Source organism: Oratosquilla oratoria, chromosome 7, assembly GCF_046742065.1.
Source record: "Oratosquilla oratoria isolate Oo_2021 chromosome 7, ASM4674206v1, whole genome shotgun sequence".
Lineage (NCBI taxonomy): Eukaryota > Metazoa > Arthropoda > Malacostraca > Stomatopoda > Squillidae > Oratosquilla > Oratosquilla oratoria.
The window spans coordinates 60,224,947-60,243,082 of NC_134783.1; the positions used below are offsets into that span (position 1 = coordinate 60,224,947).

The 18,136-nt window shown below is 39.8% G+C and overlaps 1 protein-coding gene across 3 annotated transcripts in view; it reads left to right on the forward strand.

Annotated features, from left to right (window-relative positions):
* The first annotated feature begins 9,654 nt into the window (after positions 1 to 9,654).
* Positions 9,655 to 18,136, forward strand: part of LOC143027175 (caspase-2-like) — an 81,876-nt gene continuing 73,394 nt past the window's right edge. The window contains exons 1-2 of one of the 3 annotated variants that reach the window (XM_076188293.1): positions 9,666 to 9,765; positions 16,348 to 16,418. The gene's annotated coding sequence lies outside the window, so the exon portion shown is untranslated. Of the gene's footprint in view, positions 9,766 to 16,347; positions 16,419 to 18,136 lie in introns of all 3 variants that reach the window. The other 2 variants (XM_076188291.1, XM_076188292.1) reach the window with 2 other exon arrangements.

The window sequence follows — 18,136 nt, forward strand, 5'->3', positions numbered from 1 at the left end:
ATAGAGAAGACGTACTAAAATGGGATACGAGAAAACAAGAGAACATGGAAAGAATCTCAAAAGGGATATTTATAGAAGAGACCTGAAAAAGAACAGCTTTCCCCACAGAGTGGTGGGTGTATGGGACAAACTGGACGAAATGATAGTCGAGTTGTTTCTGACTTCAGTTAGTTGTGGAAACGGATTCATTATCCCCAAAGTGTTCGTACATTATCCATTCAATGAATTGTGGGACAAGCTAAATGCTGCTCCATCGTGACAAAGTGGAAATTTCCCAGTGTAGGCTATAGTCTCACAAAGGAAAACCGTGATCTAATAATGGATCTCCACATCGCAGTTCATGGTGATCCCCAAGCCCAGTTTTCTTCTATGACTTTCTTTAGAGTGAAAAAGCTATTTATTCAAAGCCTTCTGTCACCCACCACCGAACTCCTGAGTGATATCAAGGTCACGTGTATCTTTCCGTGAAGCCAAGGTCAGATCGTCGACCTGACTCATCCAACCTGATAACGAGAAAATCGTATTTTATCTCGCCCTTGTCCCTCGGACTCAAGAGCTTACCATGGCAGCAAGGGAGCGGTGATTTCTGGCCTCTGAAGATGATCTAGATTAAAGAAAACACCTCCAGAAGATACCAGTCCTCATAGAGCAATAGTTATATGTAATACAGAAGAGAAGATCGTGTTGCAAGAGGCTGCCTATTCCGCCACTCAAAGGTGTCCACGAAATTTCTGAATCGTTGGCCCTTAAGCAATTGAAAACTTACTGCGACAAACATCAAGAACCTAAGCTATGAAAAACACCTAACTTGATATCCCGACCTTGGTGTACCGTAGGCCACGTGGTGACATACTTGAATACATAGGATTACGAGTAAACGGAATGACTCGGAGATAAGCGGCCAAAACGAAGACCAAATCAAGAATCACAGAACTAGTGAACCAGAAAAGTGGAGTGACAGCCTGTAGTGACAAAGAGAAAGCAGGGGTTCTGGCTAGGCAGTTCTCTGCTGTATTTGTAAGAGAAACAGAAGAATCCGCGACAAAAACCCTAAAGAAAAAATGTCACACGACCTAATGTCTACAGACAAAATGCCAAAAGACATGCCATACGACATAATGCCACAATGTCAAAACCCGGACAAAATGCCATAGTCCTATTTTTTCTGCTTATCATAATAAACCAGTTTTTTTTATCAATGTGAAATAATCAATAAATATCAATTATAAAATTACCATTGATATTTTTTGTATTTCTACTTCATTTGTTCTTATCAAAACTGCACGAAAATAGTATATTTTTGCGTTACTATGTTATTTGTTTTTATCAAAACTATACAGAAATTAAATGGATATATAGCATGATGACAAAAATGAATCAGCTTTTTAACTTATTCTAACACTCTTAGCATGGTGTGAAACCTTACCTCCAGTCAAACTGCTCATTATTGAGTACTGAATCTTGATTTCCAGGGTTATTTCAGTAAACAGCTTTGCACAAGCTTATCTTCTGTGAGTAAGTAGTCAGTATTTCTCGTGTCCCCGGGGTATCTATGCTCTTCTGCCAACTCCCACATTCAGGCCACACCAACTCGTCAGACATTACATATGATAAGATTTCGATTTGATTTTATTTTATTTTATTCGGATTCAATCATATGTACAATAAAATACAATACATGTAAGACTCATATTATACATAGTAAATACAATTGTACATCCGAGGATGGCACAGACGATAAACTGTTGTTTCCTGAACTGTCTATAGTCAGCGCAAGGAGAATTGGCCGATAAGGCGTGGCTAGGATATTTCCCGGTGTTGCCACATATGGGCATCCATGGCGAGAACGTGCGTCTGGATGCAATGTTTTCTGAATGCAGTGTGAGGGGGGCGGGGCCAGAGATAAGATGTAGTGGCACCGTCGCTCTCGCATGCACATATGCCATATCTACACTTAAAGAAACGAAACCTTTGTATAGAAAACATTGCTTTGATTTCTATCTCAGTGGTGGTGTGTGACAAAAAATTATAATATAATCATATGAGGCAACATTATAAAATTATAAAATAGAATTATATAATAAAATAAAACTATAAAATAATTATATGTGGCACCACAGGGGAACTCCCAGTGGTCCGCCCTAACGGCCAGATCTCAGTGCATAGGGTATAGTTTCTGCAACCGGGACATACTGATGTTGGGTGATTTTAATTTTACCGTATATAGCAATATAGGTAGTCACCTGATAGATTTTCTCAGTGACAATTACTTAGTTCAGCACGTAAAAGAGCCCACAAGACATGGAAACTTATTCGATATATTAATCCGCAAACGCATGATAACCGATATAGTTGATGAAACCATTGCAAGTAGTGATCACAACTTAATGGGATTCAAGCTGAAAAAATATATTTAGAATAGATATTTTTGTATCTAAAATACCAGATTTCAGTAAAACTCAGGGCAAATCAAGAACAACTCCACGCCAGAAGAGAGAAGATGTCGACATTGCCGCCACCCTGAAGCCACCCTTGTCCACTACTTCAAACATTGCCCCGCAACTGCTTTTCTGAGGAGAGGGCCTCCGACAACATCTGAGGGTCTTGTGCGCCGCCCATGCAGCCACAGCGTATACGAACTGCGTCGGCTGGTGGAGTGTCAGCCACCCCTTTACATCCTTTCGTATATTATTGTGTACTCCGTTCATGTCAGGAAGGGTGAATTCACCGAAATGTGCATACATATTTAACATAGGTATGCACATTCGGTAAATGTATGAGTGGGCGTGGCCAAGCCACACACACTCATATATTGAATCACCCCCACTTTTTCTAAATCTTACACCACTTGCTACATAACCACCATCACTGAACACAGCTAATGCTAGGAAGGGTGCATTCACCGAGATGTGCATACGTATTTCATATACGTATGCACATCTTGTGAATGTATGAGTGTGTGTGGTTGGGCCCACACACACTCATAAGTCAAATCACCCTCCAAACGGGCTCACATAAACCCCGTGGGAATATTTTTCCCAAATTTTACAGAACAGAACAGTAAAACTCAGTTCATAGGACTACGTCAGGAGCTTCAGCTTACAGACTGGGGAACAAAATTAAACGAAAGACCTGTAGATCAGATGAGGAAAATATCTAAAAATTTTGTCTTTCTCAGACAGCTACTGCAAAATACTGGGTATAAAGATCGAAAAACACAACACCTTATGGTTCACTGTGTACCGCCCCCCTCTCCTCCAGGCAGCGCCGAAGAAAGTTTCCGATCCGCAGTGGATACGATAATAGACACGATCGATTCCCGCCGTACATCACCAGAAATTATCTTAATGGGAGACAAATAAACTGAGGAAATAGTACCATAAACAGGGCACCAGAACACAGACAAGCCAATATGTTGCTAGATCAAGTAGAGGAATTGAGCCTAACCCAGCACATTCTTTTACCAACTAGAAAGGAAAAAAAAAACTGGACCTAATCTTCACGAGAAACCACTCCCTTATTCGTATCAGCGAGGTCCAAGATAAGACATATCGGGCCACAGATTCTTGACAAGAACATACACGCCTGGAGATAATAAACCCTCTCCCCCTCCCATCCCGGCAGATTTCGTTGAATGAGCTAAATGCTCTGAACTTCCTCAGGAACAAAATCAACTAGGATGAGATCAAGATGAGAATGAGAAATGAAAACTGGCAGGGACATCTTGAAGGTAAATCCACACAACAAACGAACAAGATCTTCCTGAAGATGTGTTACAGCATATGCAGCTTGCATGTTCCGCTCAGGGGGGCAAGAAGGACAACACCACAAATCCCTAGAGACAGGAGGATCCTCTTCAAGAAAAGGAAATATTTCTCCCGCTGCCCTGCAAACCACAAAAGGCCAAAGCAAACTACAACACCAAAGCAATCAACCTAAAAAAAAAAAAAAAAAAGTTGTTGAAAGCAAGATACTAAAGTCACACGAGGAAGAGAATAAACGCAATAAAAGAAAAGCAATACGAGTAATAAAAACCAACAGTAAAAACTTCTTTACGTACGCAAAGAAAAACAGAAAATCAATTCTCACTTCGGCCCATTAAAATATGAAAATGGGGATATGATCTAGGGCCAGTACCTGATAGCTGAACAACTAAGAAAACAGTACGAATCTACCTTCAGCATACCCTTTGCCAACAAGATGATAGACTTTCCCAGAATGTTCTTTGCTGATTCATGGGAGGGTACGCTCCAGCAAGGACAATGTGAGGGCAATAGAGAGACTCATTTTTCCATCCTTAGCTGGGCTAGATGGCATGGCAGCACCCCTTCTAAAAGCCTGCTAGGAGGAACTCTCACCCCTACTGCATAGAATGTGGAGACAATCCCTAGATGAAGATATGGTTCCAGACGTTATGAAAAAAGGACTAATAGCACCCATACACAAGGGGGTGGGGCAACATAGGGGAAACCAAAAACTATAGACCTGTCACCTTGACATCATTCATCTAAAAAATATTCGAAGCTGTAATGTAAGAACGCCTAGTTGATTTTTTTTTTTTAATCTATTTTTTTTTTGAGAGAGAGAGAGGGAGAGCGAGAGAGAGAGAAGAAAGAACTTTTCAATGATGGACAACACGTTTCCGGAAATGACGACCCTGCCTATCCCAGCTGCTAGCTCACCAGGAGTACATACTGGGCAAACTGGAAAGGGGATGTAATGTAGATGTTGTATACCTGGGCTTCGCTAAGGCCTTCGATAAGATCATGGCATCCTACTACATAAGCTGAAGGCCATGGGAGTAACAGGCAAGTTGGATTAATGCTTGCACAGTTTTCTCTATGACAGACAGGAACGAGTAGCCATCAATGGGACAGCCTCGGAACCGTCTTCAGTGGTAAGTGGCGTCCCCTTAGGGCTTCGTGCTAGAACTATTCCTGTTCCTAGAACTCACCAGCGACATTGACACCACAGCTATACACTCCAACATATCCTAATTCGCAGATGATACCAGAGCCACCAAAGAAATAAGGGGATCGAAGATACCAACCTCCTCCAGAAGGACCTTGGAAACTTGTACATCTGGGCCATCGAAAACAACATGAAATTCAACGAAACCAACTTTGAACTGATGAGATATGGCAAAAGCCTCACGAATAACATCCAATCCTACACTACAGCTCACGGATAGATCATGAACAAGGCGAGTGTTTGAGATCCGGGAGTGATGTTGAGTAGAAATGGCAAGTTTACCACACACATTGACAACACTGTTGACAGCGCCAGTAAATTATCAGGTTGGATCTTCAGAACTTTACATCAAGAGACGAAGATTGCATGATTACAATGTGGAAAATCCTGGTACTACATGAAGTTGAATACTGCTGCCAACTATAGAACCTAGACAGTATAGGGGACATAGAGAAACTTGAGAGTGTCCAAGGAACCTTCACCAGCAAGATTGAGTGTGTAAAAGGCATGAACCACTGGGACAGACTCAAGCACCTCCAACTCTACTCACTCCAAAGGCGCAGAGAACGGTACATGATCATTTACACTTGGAAAATACTTGAGGGTCACGTCCCCAACATTGGAGTGACACTCAGACAAGAGAGGACTAGAGGGAGATCTTGCTGTGTTGAAGGGATGAGTACCATATCTCTCCGAACAAACCCCTTCACCAAAGCGGCCCCCAAGCTCTTCAATAGTCTCCCAGCTGCCTGAAGTACACCACATCCTGCATAGTGGAAGTATTCAAAAGACCGCTGGATGCCTTCCTACAAGAAATTGAAGACACACCTTCCACACCATCTTATAGTAATATGGGACCCCACTACAACAAGCTGGTACATCGTATACCACTTCACTGGAGGCAACACGGCCAGGGAGGAAGCAGCAGTGATCCCTGTAGCTGAGGCGAAGTCACTGAGATCTCCATAATGTGACATAAGGTAAAAGATGCTATCGAACACCATTTAGAAAGTAACTGTTTTAAATGATAGCCAGCATGGATTCAGACGGAAACGTTCTTACGTGACTAATCTACTCGAGTTCTACAACACAATTATCTCAAAATATGACAAAAGAAACAATATAGAATTAATATATCTGGACTTTGCAAAGGTTTTTGATGCTGTCCCGCAAGAAAAACTATTCACTAAATTATCTTCACACGGAATTAGTGGTAGCCTATTAAGCTGGGCTAGTAATTGGTTAAACGATCGCATAGAGTTGTTCTAAATGGCAAAGCTTCTAGATGGCAAAAATACGAGTGAGTTCCTCAGGGTTCTGTTTTTGGGCCACTTCTATTCATACATACATACATACATACATATACCAAAGGTTTTTCCCCCTTACACGGGAAATAGCCAAAAGACAAAGGCATAGAAATCATTCCCACCCATTTCATCCCCTACATACTCCACTCCCCTCTACGTCATCCCTGCATCTTGCCCACTGCCCTGGGTCAACAGCAGTGTCGCAAGACACAACACATCCACAGCAAGGCCGCTTTATCAATTCGGCGACCCCCCCTCTCCATCCACTCATGCAGAAAAGGAGATGACCGGGAAAAATTTCTTCGGGCTGCGTCAATTTATTTCTCATACATACTCCCTCACCCCCCCATTCCCCCTCATGCATCACAACATCATCCATACACAACCCTTCTCCATTCACCCCTGTCTTCTGTCCTCTTCCGTCCTTTCTCAACATACATTCCCCTTTTTCCCAATGGCCCTTTTACCCCATCCATCCATCTCATCCTAGGACGTCCCCTCATGTTCACCCCTTCTACTCATAGTATATATAAATAATATAGACCACGGACTGAAATTTATTGTCCCCAAATTTGCCGATGATACAAAACTGTGCGAAATGGCAAATGATCACTTAAACCAATTAGATCTTCAAGGAGATTTAGATAAATTACAGCAATGGTCTGAAAAGTGACTAATAAAATTTAAAGGTTATGCACATAGGTAAAATAACAATAAGTACGATTACAAGTTGCTTGGAAATTCGTTAACAAAAGTGGATAGTGAAAAGGATCTCGCCGAAGTTATCAGTGATAATCTAAGCAATGCATTTCCGCCTCAGAACAAGGAAATAAGATTCTAGGACTGATTACGCCATCTTTTGATTTTAAAAGTCCGTCTGTCATTAACAAACTATATACATCGTTAGTTTATCTACATTTGGAATATGCTGTTCTCGTATAGTTACCGAATCCCAATGACAGATTGGAAAAAAAGTAAAACGGCGAGTCACAAAACGAATTCCAAATATAAAAAATAAATCATACAAATCTGTTTATTTTCAAATATTTATCTATTCATATATTGTATTGTGTTTTTCTGTTTGCTTATTGTTGTTATCTATTTGTTTACTCTATTAATTTATCTACTTTTTCCCACATCCGACCTAGCTATGGACCTAAAGGTCTCCTGTCGGCATGCTCTTCCTTTGTAATCCTTTGAGAAGGACACAAAAGTTTCCTGTGGGTTCCTGTGCCGGGAGCAAGATGAACCTTCACGGTACCTCGGGAAAGAACTTGTTTACAAAAAGTGCTGCCGGAGCACGGAAAAAGGGAGTTCGATGTCACAACATTGCTCGTGAGAACAGCGCTGAGTTTGAGGCAACTACTGTATGTCCACCAGATCCAAGACCATGGTGAATCATACGTTATCAGCCAAGGGCACCATGCTTCCACGAACTTCACCAGCGCCAACAATTGAGAGTTCGTTAGAGTAAAAATTACTTTGGTTACTTTTTTTCAAATCACCAAATATCAAATATTTCCGTCAAATATTAGCAAAACTGAATGATGAACTAAGAGATTGAAAACCTATGCTCGTAGGGAATGTGACCTGTCTCACGAAAAAAAAACACCGCTTTACTCAACGTCGTACGTCCTTCTTTCTTGTGAATATATACCAGTGGTTCTCCTGTGGGAAATTCCCCACTGGTGGGGAATGGCGGAGTTGCCAAGTAGGGAATGACCGGTTCGACAGAAGAACCAGTCTTTTTTTTTTATCGATGTTTTTTTTTCTGGTGTCTTCTTGTTGTCACATTTCGTGAATTTGTTTCCACCCACAAATAATTGATAGTGCTTCAAAATTTAATACATTACATCCAAATGCTGACTTACTTTACAAATCACAACCATTTACAGACTGTTTTAATAACAAAAACAACCAATATATGAGGTATTGTAAGTCATGTTTGGGTAAAAGTGACACTATATATACGTACTAAACACTGCATGGGTTAAAATCGAATTTGTCAAAGACCGATGATGTGGTGGGAAATGGAGAGTTGGCTCACTAAAAAGTGGGGAATTGGAGAAAAAAGGTTAAGAACCCCTGATATATACCAACCGCCTCTCCACGCTCCTATCAATTGCGTGCCACATTACCTACACCCTAACCGAATTGTGACACACCCTATCTCACACATTCCATACATTCGTCCATCACATTCACACCACAGAGAAGTATTTCTGTAAGCGAAGTCATGTTCTAGTTAATCAAATGGAGGTTGGAGGGATCACGTGAAGAATTGTCACCCCAGAACGCCCCCATAAAGAATCGTCACCCCCATGAGATCCCACCTAAAGAATTGTCACCCCGATACGCCGAATATCAACAGTGGAATAAAAATTAGGTTAGGTTATGGTTATGCTTATTGTCACCAACATATATAACCGAAGAATCGTAAACTCAGGATAGCCCACATGAAGAATCATCATCCTATGATAGCCCACATGAAGAATCATCATCCTATGATTGCCCACATGAAGAATCATCATCCTATGATAGCCCACATGAAGAATCATCATCCTATGATAGCCCACATGAAGAATCATCATCCTATGATAGCCCACATGAAGAATCATCATTCTATGATAGCCCACATGAAGAATCATCATCCTATAATAGCCCACATGAAGAATCATCATCTTATGATAGCCCACATGAAGAATCATCATCCTATGATAGCCCACATGAAGAATCATCATCCTATGATAGCCCACATGAAGAATCATCATCCTATGATAGCCCACATGAAGAATCATCATCCTATGATAGCCCACATGAAGAATCATCATCCTATGATAGCCCACATGAAGAATCATCATCCTATGATAGCCCACATGAAGAATCATCATCCTATGATAGCCCACATGAAGAATCATCATCCTATGATAGCCCACATGAAGAATTGTCACCCTGTCGAAGTCTGAGGTTGGAGGTAGGATGTGGGAGGAAAAATAATCTAGTGTGATAACCCCTAAAAAGATTGGAAGGCGTGCGGCAACTAAACCCCAACAGTATGGACTGATATATCTCCCTGGGCCTGATGCACTTTCACATCATTTTAATATCCTTCAAACCAACCAAACAAAAGTTTGTTGAGTGTTCGTGACAAATGAGTCTACAACTCTATTATTGATATAACTGTTGTTCGCATTCGTTCTTTGTTTTTCCAGTTCAACTTGTTGATTAACGACCTGCTCACTCTTGTAAAAATATAATAAATTGTCATTATGATATTCCTGTACAGAATTCTTATGAGCATCGTCAGAAAGTAATCTTTTAATATATGGTCAAGTGGCAACTCATGTATCTCAGAACCTCCTAGCGGCAGGCGGCAGCCAGTGTGAGTATCAGTGAGTAGTGAGTACAAAGATTTAGGTGTCATCCAAACGTACTCCTGAGAGGACACGTAGATAAAGTTCCTGTTGCAAGTAATAAGGAAGAGGAGGTAATTAATATAATTAAGTGGATTGTTTCAGCCTTATTTAATTGTAGAACGGGACACATTTCAATTTATATAGATTATAGGAGGCAAAGTAAAAAAAGAGAAACTTACTGTAACTGTGAGTTAGTGAGTAGCCTACGTTAGGATTTCCGTTCATGCAAATGTGATTAGTTTCCTGACGTTTATGTTGATATTTTTTCGCCATTACTAAGTATCTGTATCGTATGGGGAGATTTGCATATTCATTTTGCAGCTCTCCATTCGTTTCAAGGGTTGTGCAGTTTCATTACTTGTGGTCTTTTGACTCTTGATCTGCACATTTATCTCTTTGTTAGCGCTTCTATCCATGTGAACAATCTCTCGCTGTTGACTAATGTTTTTTCATTGGTTGGTTTAGGTAGTTTGATAAAATTCCAGTATCATGCAAGCTTTTAACCTGACCTAATGACTAATGTAACCATTCTTTTATAGAAAAGTAGATTTTTGAAATGTAAAAAATAAAAACTGTTTTCATGATGCTGGAATAGAACAATTAGTTATAATTAGGTAATTGTTTTCTGTAGTAAGTTTTGGAGTGATACCCAGGATTTAGTGTAATTATTGTTTTTAATTGGATGAGTGACAGTAGGTGTGTTTCAGTGTTGTGTAAATTGGACATTCTAGCATTATGTTTGCTATTGGAGGGGAAGTCGTACATTGGCATATGGGAGATAGTTTCTAGTAGTGAGGTGATCATGTGCAGGGCAAGAATATCGGTAAAGTTTGCCCCTCATACAAGGATGTTGGAAATCAATGTTATAGTGTAATTTATGTAAATCTTGCAATGATTCCTATCACATCATCATTTATCCCTTGACTGATATGGCTGTATGGGGGACCAGAGACAATTCAACAACAATCGTTCTCCACTCTTAGCAGTGTAAAGTAGCCTGGAGCACTTCGTTCAACTTCATACCAGTCCAGTGTGATGGTATGTCCCCAGGTGTATTATGTCTTCCATGTTGTCTACTTCCTTCCAGGATCCCCAACATGATGGGTTTAGTGAGGCTGCCATTGCTAGCAATACGTCTGAACCATAATATTTTTTTTCTTTCCAATGTGGCCAAAAGTGGTTCTTGTGGGCCTACTGTTGACTCTATTTTCTCCTTTTTATAGCTATTGATTTTCCTTTCTGTCCACATGATGCCAAGCATCTTTCTGTGACGTGTTTTCAAAAGCTTGGATCTTCATTTTGGTTTCTGTTAGTACATACATATACCAAGGCTCCCTTACAAGGGAGGTAGCCAAAAAGGAAAAGGCATAAAATCATTTCCACCCATTCCATCCCTGAATACACTCCACACCCCTCCACCCTCCCTCTTATCTTAGCACCGAAAAAGAAAAGGTTTCTGTTAGTATCATCCATAAAAAAATGTCAATACCACCATGGACTTGAAGAGTTTGTATTTTAACCTGAAGCTGATGTTTGTTTTCCAGATGTTAAGTCTAGTCATTGCTGATTTTGCTGTTGCGATGGTTCAGATCTCTTGTATGCTGTTACCATCCTTGGTCTGGGATGATCCCAGGTACAGTGTTCGAAATTGTCAGCTTCCTCCAGCTGTTCTCCATAATCTTACTTTTCATTGGACTCTCCTCCATCCCAACTGCAGTTGTGCTGTTCACTAGGTGAGCCATGAGATCTTGTAATTCTTGGTTTGTGCCAAGTATGAGGTCAGTGTCATTTGCAAAGCTGCATGATGCATTCTGAAAAGATATTAAATAGAACTGGTGGTAACAAGCAACCCAGGTGGCCTCCAACTGAGGTACTGAAGAGCTGTCCAATTTGGTTGTTGAGAGCACGGTGCTATTTGCATGTTTGAATGATGTCTTCATTGATGTTGAAATTTCTCATGGTGTCCCAAAGTCCCTCATGCCAAACATCATCAAATACTTTCTTGAAGTCTATAAAGTTATGATAAAGATCTGTCTGATGTTCAAGGTGTTTTTTTTTATCATCACTTGACAATTAAATATTTGCTCCACTGTACTCCATCCTCTTTGAAACCAGCTTGTTCTTCTGTTGCTGGCCCCATACAGTTAAGAATAATTTTGAGCATAACTGTGCTTGGGTGGTTAATTAAGCTAATTGTCCTATAATTTTGACATTTCTTAGATTCCCCATCTTGGGTAGGGGGTTACGAGTTACTGGATCCTTTTTACAGGCAATATTTTGCTCTGCCACATCTTCAGGGAAAGTATAGTGAGGGCTTTTGGTATTTCATCACCTCCATATTTGATGAGCTCACTGGGGACATTGTTGATACCTGGTGATTGCTCTGGTTTCAGGCTGGCTTTCCATACTTCTGAGGCAAGGATGGAGAACATTGCAGTCTGTCTAATCAGATGGTTATATAGATCTTTGCAGTACACTAAGTCCTCGTTATGCTGTACATATGCGTTCCTGAAAACCTTGCCGCAAATTGAAATTACCGTATACTGGACCCATTATAACATGGAATTATAGAATATGGGAGATGTACCTTCTTCATGCTTTTCTCTTCAAAATATCTAGCAGATACCATACCTGTGAATTTTTCTTACTGTAAATAGAATCGAGGGTAGTAATTACCAAATACTGTAACTGTGAATTTACCGGATAAAGAATTACCATATAAGGAGGACTCCCTCTACTCTGACCATCTATTTAGGATGGCTGAGTTCTTAGCAATTTGCCATTGCTATCTTAATTACAAAGGATTTGTGTTGTTTGTTTCCTGTGAGTGTTCTTACGGTTTTGTATGCTAATTTTAATATTTCCTTTAATGTTCTCATCAGTGTCACTGCACTTCATCTGGATCCATTTTCATTTTCTTTCCAGTCTTCTTATTGATTTCCTTGTACGTGTCTGCTGCATTGGTGTTCACATTTTAAGTTGGTTTCGGAACTCTTTTGGTCACATGGGTCTAATATGTCATTTGTTATTCAAGGTTGTTTTCTTAGTATCTCCCCAACAATCTCTTGGTGGCTGATGTCGTAGTTTCTTTGATAATGTTAGCAGAAGTGTTTGCATCATAAACGATGAAGTTCAGTGCTGTGAACTTTCTGCCAACATCTACTTGGAAGTCTTCAGCAACACTTGGGTCCAGTAATTTCTCTAGGTCAAATTTGATGCAGATGGTCTTGGGTGTGCTCTTGGATTAGAGGCTAAGCTTGAGTGGACACATCACTAGATCATGGTCACTCCCCTTATCTGCTCCTGGGTAAGATCTTGTATTGGCCTTATTTATGCTGGACTTAAAATTCTTGGGTGTAAGGATGTAGTTGATTTGGTTATATGTACAGCTGTCAGGAGAATCCCATGTGGTTGTTCTTGATATCTTGTGTAGATGGAGGGTGTCAGTTATGGTAAGTTTGTGTTTCTGAGCAAATTCTGGTAATCTCAGCCCTCTGTCATTAGTATCACCCCAGCTGAATTTGCCTGTGACTTTTGTCCAGATGGTATGGGCATCAGGACCAACTTTAGCATTCCAATCTCCTTGCACAATGGTGATATCTTTCATGGGGGTGTTACAAAGGATTGCAAAAGAAGAGCATGCCAACATGAGACCTGGTCCATAACTTGGTTGGATGCAAAAAAAATATATATATAATGATGGATAATAAGCATAAATGATAATAGATAAACAGATAAACAATAATATTTTAAAATGAATGATTAAAAAACATGTAATAATGACAGTAAATGATTAAAATAAAGTAGAATAAAAGACAGACATTACAGCCTAGTGCTTAGATGTTCACCTAAATGAATCTTAAAACTTCAAACTGTACTACTTAGGAGTGTAGAGGTGTTGGGTCTTCAAAATGTCTTTGATTTGCTCTTAAAACTTGTTGACTTGATCTTCATGGCCTGGAAGTAGGTGCATAGACTTGGATAACAGTGAAGTTATGGGTTTTGATAAAATTCGGATGGCTAGTCTGCTCGGGGTAGGTGTACAGCTTGTTGTAAGTTCATCTATACCTGTCGACCTCTCCTGAGAGAGACCCACAATATTCCAGTGGTATCTCTACCTCATGTATGAGTTCCTCTAATTTTCCATTCATGTTCAGTGTTCGTACATTCTAGGCGCTGATGGTTGTTGTCATTCCTTAGGCTGTCTGGCAGAGCAGTCCTGTCTCTCTAAGGAACTCCATGGCTGAAGCAGGGTTTTCCCACAAATCTTTTATCAGATGTCTACAGAAGAACCTGGAAAATATGGACTAAATGGGGACTACTGGTCTATAAAAGCCATTTGTCCATAGGTTCAGTGTGTTGAATGAAACATGTATAAATAAAGGGTTGAACTAATTGTTAACAACTAGTCATCAATATCAAAATTAAAGATGTTATTCTTTACTGACAACTCATAGCTCAATGTGAGCTCAGAGATGCTGCAGTTGTGTTTGTTTGTAGTGGAAGTTGAACTAACAGAAGTCTGAGGATGAAACTATCTTGAATGTTAAATTGTAGGAGTAGGGCTAGAATTAAATAAATCATCTTATGGGTATATTTTATTCTTACAAAAAAAAAGAGCTACAAGGCAGTTCTATTACTACTGTCAAGTCCCATAGCGTTAATTTTTTTTTTTTTTTTTTTGTCCTGTAGGCTACCATAGTTTATCCTATATGCAATATCAATATATTCGTTAAGATTTCCATTATGCATTGGATACGCTGATTTGACCGACAACAAGAGCTACAAAGCATATCAAAGCATCACAGCATCTCAAAGCTCACACTGAGTGGTCGAGTTGTTGGTTGTATATTACATCTTGACATGGATGTGGCCAAATGTTTTAAAAATTACAGAAATAATAAACTAAGGCACAAATAATTTGTGTATGCCAAAGTTAACTGTCATGACGTGGCATTGTTTTTTCATTTATTCTATCAAACCTGGCGACAATTTGAACAGTTCTATCAATCCAATTTGCCATTGTGCTTTATATTCCCCTTTTATTGTGTAATTCCTTTCTTTCACTGGATATGAAATAAATGCAAAAATATAGGTGCTTTTACATACACAAACTATACAAAATAGACTTGCATGCATCTTTATAGGGGTGAGAGTGAGGGAGCACAAATGAGAATTAGCAGGCGACCCTCCTTATATGCATGGCACTCGCATGATTCATAGGCTTAGGTGCCAATAATCCTAAATCTATAATCAAAGTCAACCTATCCTTCATGGGTTTATGGCATGGCATCTTCTCTGCCGTTATGTAAATCCTCGTCGGCATGTTCTACTAGAAGAGTCCTGTCTCATCACAGTAGAAGATTTTCTGGGGGGTGTATCCTTTGGTTGATTTCATTTTGCCAAAAATGTTTGCAGTAAGCCTTAGCTACCTTTGCATCCAAACTCGCTGCCTCCCTGTGCCTGATGATGGAGTGAATGCCAGGCCTTTTTCAAAAATTGTCGAACCAGCCCCGACTGGCCTGAAACCACTCTTCCGGTGCCTCGTCCACCTGAAGTGCCTTGGATCTGCTGCAGCACTTTAGCATAAATGGCTCTTCCCCTCTCACAGACAATAGCCTCCGTTACAGTATCTCCTGCAAGCTGCTTCTCCGTTAGCCACACTAACAGCAGATTTTCCATCTTTTCATGGACAGAGGTCTGGAGCTTAGAAATTATTTTAATGCCCTTGGCTGGCTTTATAGCCTTTATTGACTCCTTCTGCTTTAGTATGGTACATATCATAGAGGTACTATACTTGTACTGCCTTGCCAAGTTCATTATTCACACACCACGTTCACGTTTTTATATAATTTCATGCATTAATTCAATGGACATCATCCTCTTCTCAGTACTGTTCTTTCCTCTCACTTTCTTAGGACCCATGGTTATAAAAAGAAATTTGATGAAAATAAATTAACAATAAGCTCAAAACATGAGCACAACTTATCATAGATGTTTTCTCAGTGAGGTAAACAAGTGGACTGCATATGTGAGGTGTGGATGCTGGGTGGGTGTTGTGTTGTGGTGCTCGCTGCACCAACTAGCAGTGGCTAGTACTTCAAATTTTAGATTGCAATTCAAAGCAAAAAATTTAACAAGTAACAACTCGTATCTTGGAAAGCTCGTAAGTTGGGGCACTTGTATGTCAGGGTACCATTGTATTTGTATCTACCCTGTCTCATGATCCACATAATTTGGCATATTCAGCAATTGTATTTGCAATTGTATTTGCATTATTTGTTGTGGGCATCAGTAGTATGGGACTGTCAAAATGTACATTACTGTTGTTTATATAAATTAAGGCCACATAAAAAAAAGATGGTTGGTTGTCCCCACCCAACTTTTTTTTTTTTTTTCTCAAAAACGCACACCCAAAAAAAAAAAAAAATCTGTTCAGACATTCCAATTTCAAATTTTGCACCTCTTGAGTTTCAAACCTTCCAAAAGTCCCCGTGTGTATAAATGGCTGACTTGGTGAAAGTACCAGAGTTTGGTTTAAAGCAATTTTATGGCTGTTATCGTAGCTAGCATAGCACAAGAAGGCAATTCTAACCTCTTAAAGCATTGACCGAGCATTGCCAATGACACATCTCTTTCTGAATTCTACGCAGAATTCTGTGATGGAAAGTTTGACATCAAGCTGCAGAAGTCATGCAGGTGTCGTTTGTCAAAGTTCTAGCTGGTAAGTTTGCATGTTTCATGCATAGATTTTGACAAATTATTTATTTTATTTTTTATTCTTATTTTATTTTTCATTCTTATTTTATTTTTTTATGTGGCCTAATGGTAACTGTTTTCTAAGGGTTAGTATGTTTACAGCAAGTGTTTAATTGATGTACCATTGTTACCTTTTTGATTCGTATCTTTTTGTGAGTGAGTATGCATGTTTGTGTCTCATATACTTGTTGCCAATATTCAAATCATCTCAATGACCCTCTTCCATACCTCAATGACCCTCTTCCATACCAGACTTATCTTTTTATTATGGCTGTCACCAGATTAATATCTTAATCTGTATGTGTCCTTTTATTTCATTGCTATAAATTATTTCTGTTGCTGTGTATTGCTACTGCACATACCCGATGTTTACATCAGGCCCATATGAGATGATTATTTTGTACTTTATTGGACCAATCCATCTTTAGTTCATGTTGATTGTCTTGGTCACTAAATCTTGGATAGCTGCACTGGCTGTTTCGTGTAAAATTTCAACAAACAAGTCATGTGCTGAGTGAAGTGTGGGAGGTGGTGAAGGATAGAGTAGAGGTGGAAGTGGAAGAGAAATGGGGGCGTTTCAAGGACGGAGTTACAAGGTGCACAAAGGTGGTATATGGAACAAGGAGGATGGGAGGGAATAGAAGGAATGGTAGGGAGTGGTGGGATATTGAAGTGAAGAAGATTGTAGAAGAGAAGAAGCGAGCATTCTGAGACTGGTTGTAAAGTAAAACAAGAGAAACAGGTACAAAGGAAAAAGAAGAGAAGCAAAATGAAAGATGAAGGAGAGCAGATGTCAAATGGGGAAAGAGTATGACAAAATTTTGAAAGTAACAAAGATGTTTTGGAAGGAAGTGACAAAATTTTGAAAGTAACGTAAAGATGTTTTGGAAAGAAGTTAAGAGAGGAAGGGGAGGTAAGTCAAATAAAGAAGAAATGGTAAAAGGTGCAGATGGACAGATGTTAACAGGAGAGAAGGGGAATATGGATAAAGTATTTTAGAGAATTGTTGAATGTAGAGGAGGATAGGGAGGGATTGGTGGTAGCAGTGGTAGGCACTAAGAAAATGACATTATTCGAAGAAGAAAATTGAAGAGAAATAAATAAAAATTGGGTACAAGGTGCTTTGAAATTGAGCAGGTAAGGCATTTGGGTTAGATGGATGTCATGTGGAGTGTATGAAGAAGGGAGTACAGTGATGTACTTGCTAATGAGGTCATTTAATGTGTGTCTAAGGGAGGGTAGAATTCCAGAGGGCTGGAGGAGTGCCTGTATAGTTCTTCTTTACAAAAGAAAAGGGGACCAATATGTAGTAGTTTCAGAGGGATCAGTTTGTTGAGTGTAGTTGGGAGGGCTTTGAGAGGATTAGGAGAGGAACAAAAGGAATAGTGGGTTAACACCTTCCATACAGTGAAGCCTACATAGGTGTCATTAGGAGGAAGTGGGTATTTGAGGATGCCGACGTCAGCGTCTTGATTACATTTATTGTAGTTGTACCTGTTGTACCTGCGTGACCCCCATACTCTGTAAACTGGCTACATCATATTTTCTATGGTTATCAAAATTCATGGGTGAAAGAGAAAACGATTAATACAGCGGTGACTTTATTTTTTATAATGCCAGTATTATGATGCAACATCACACGTCTGGCAGCTAATGCTGCCCACGAGATTTTGGCCCGGAGTG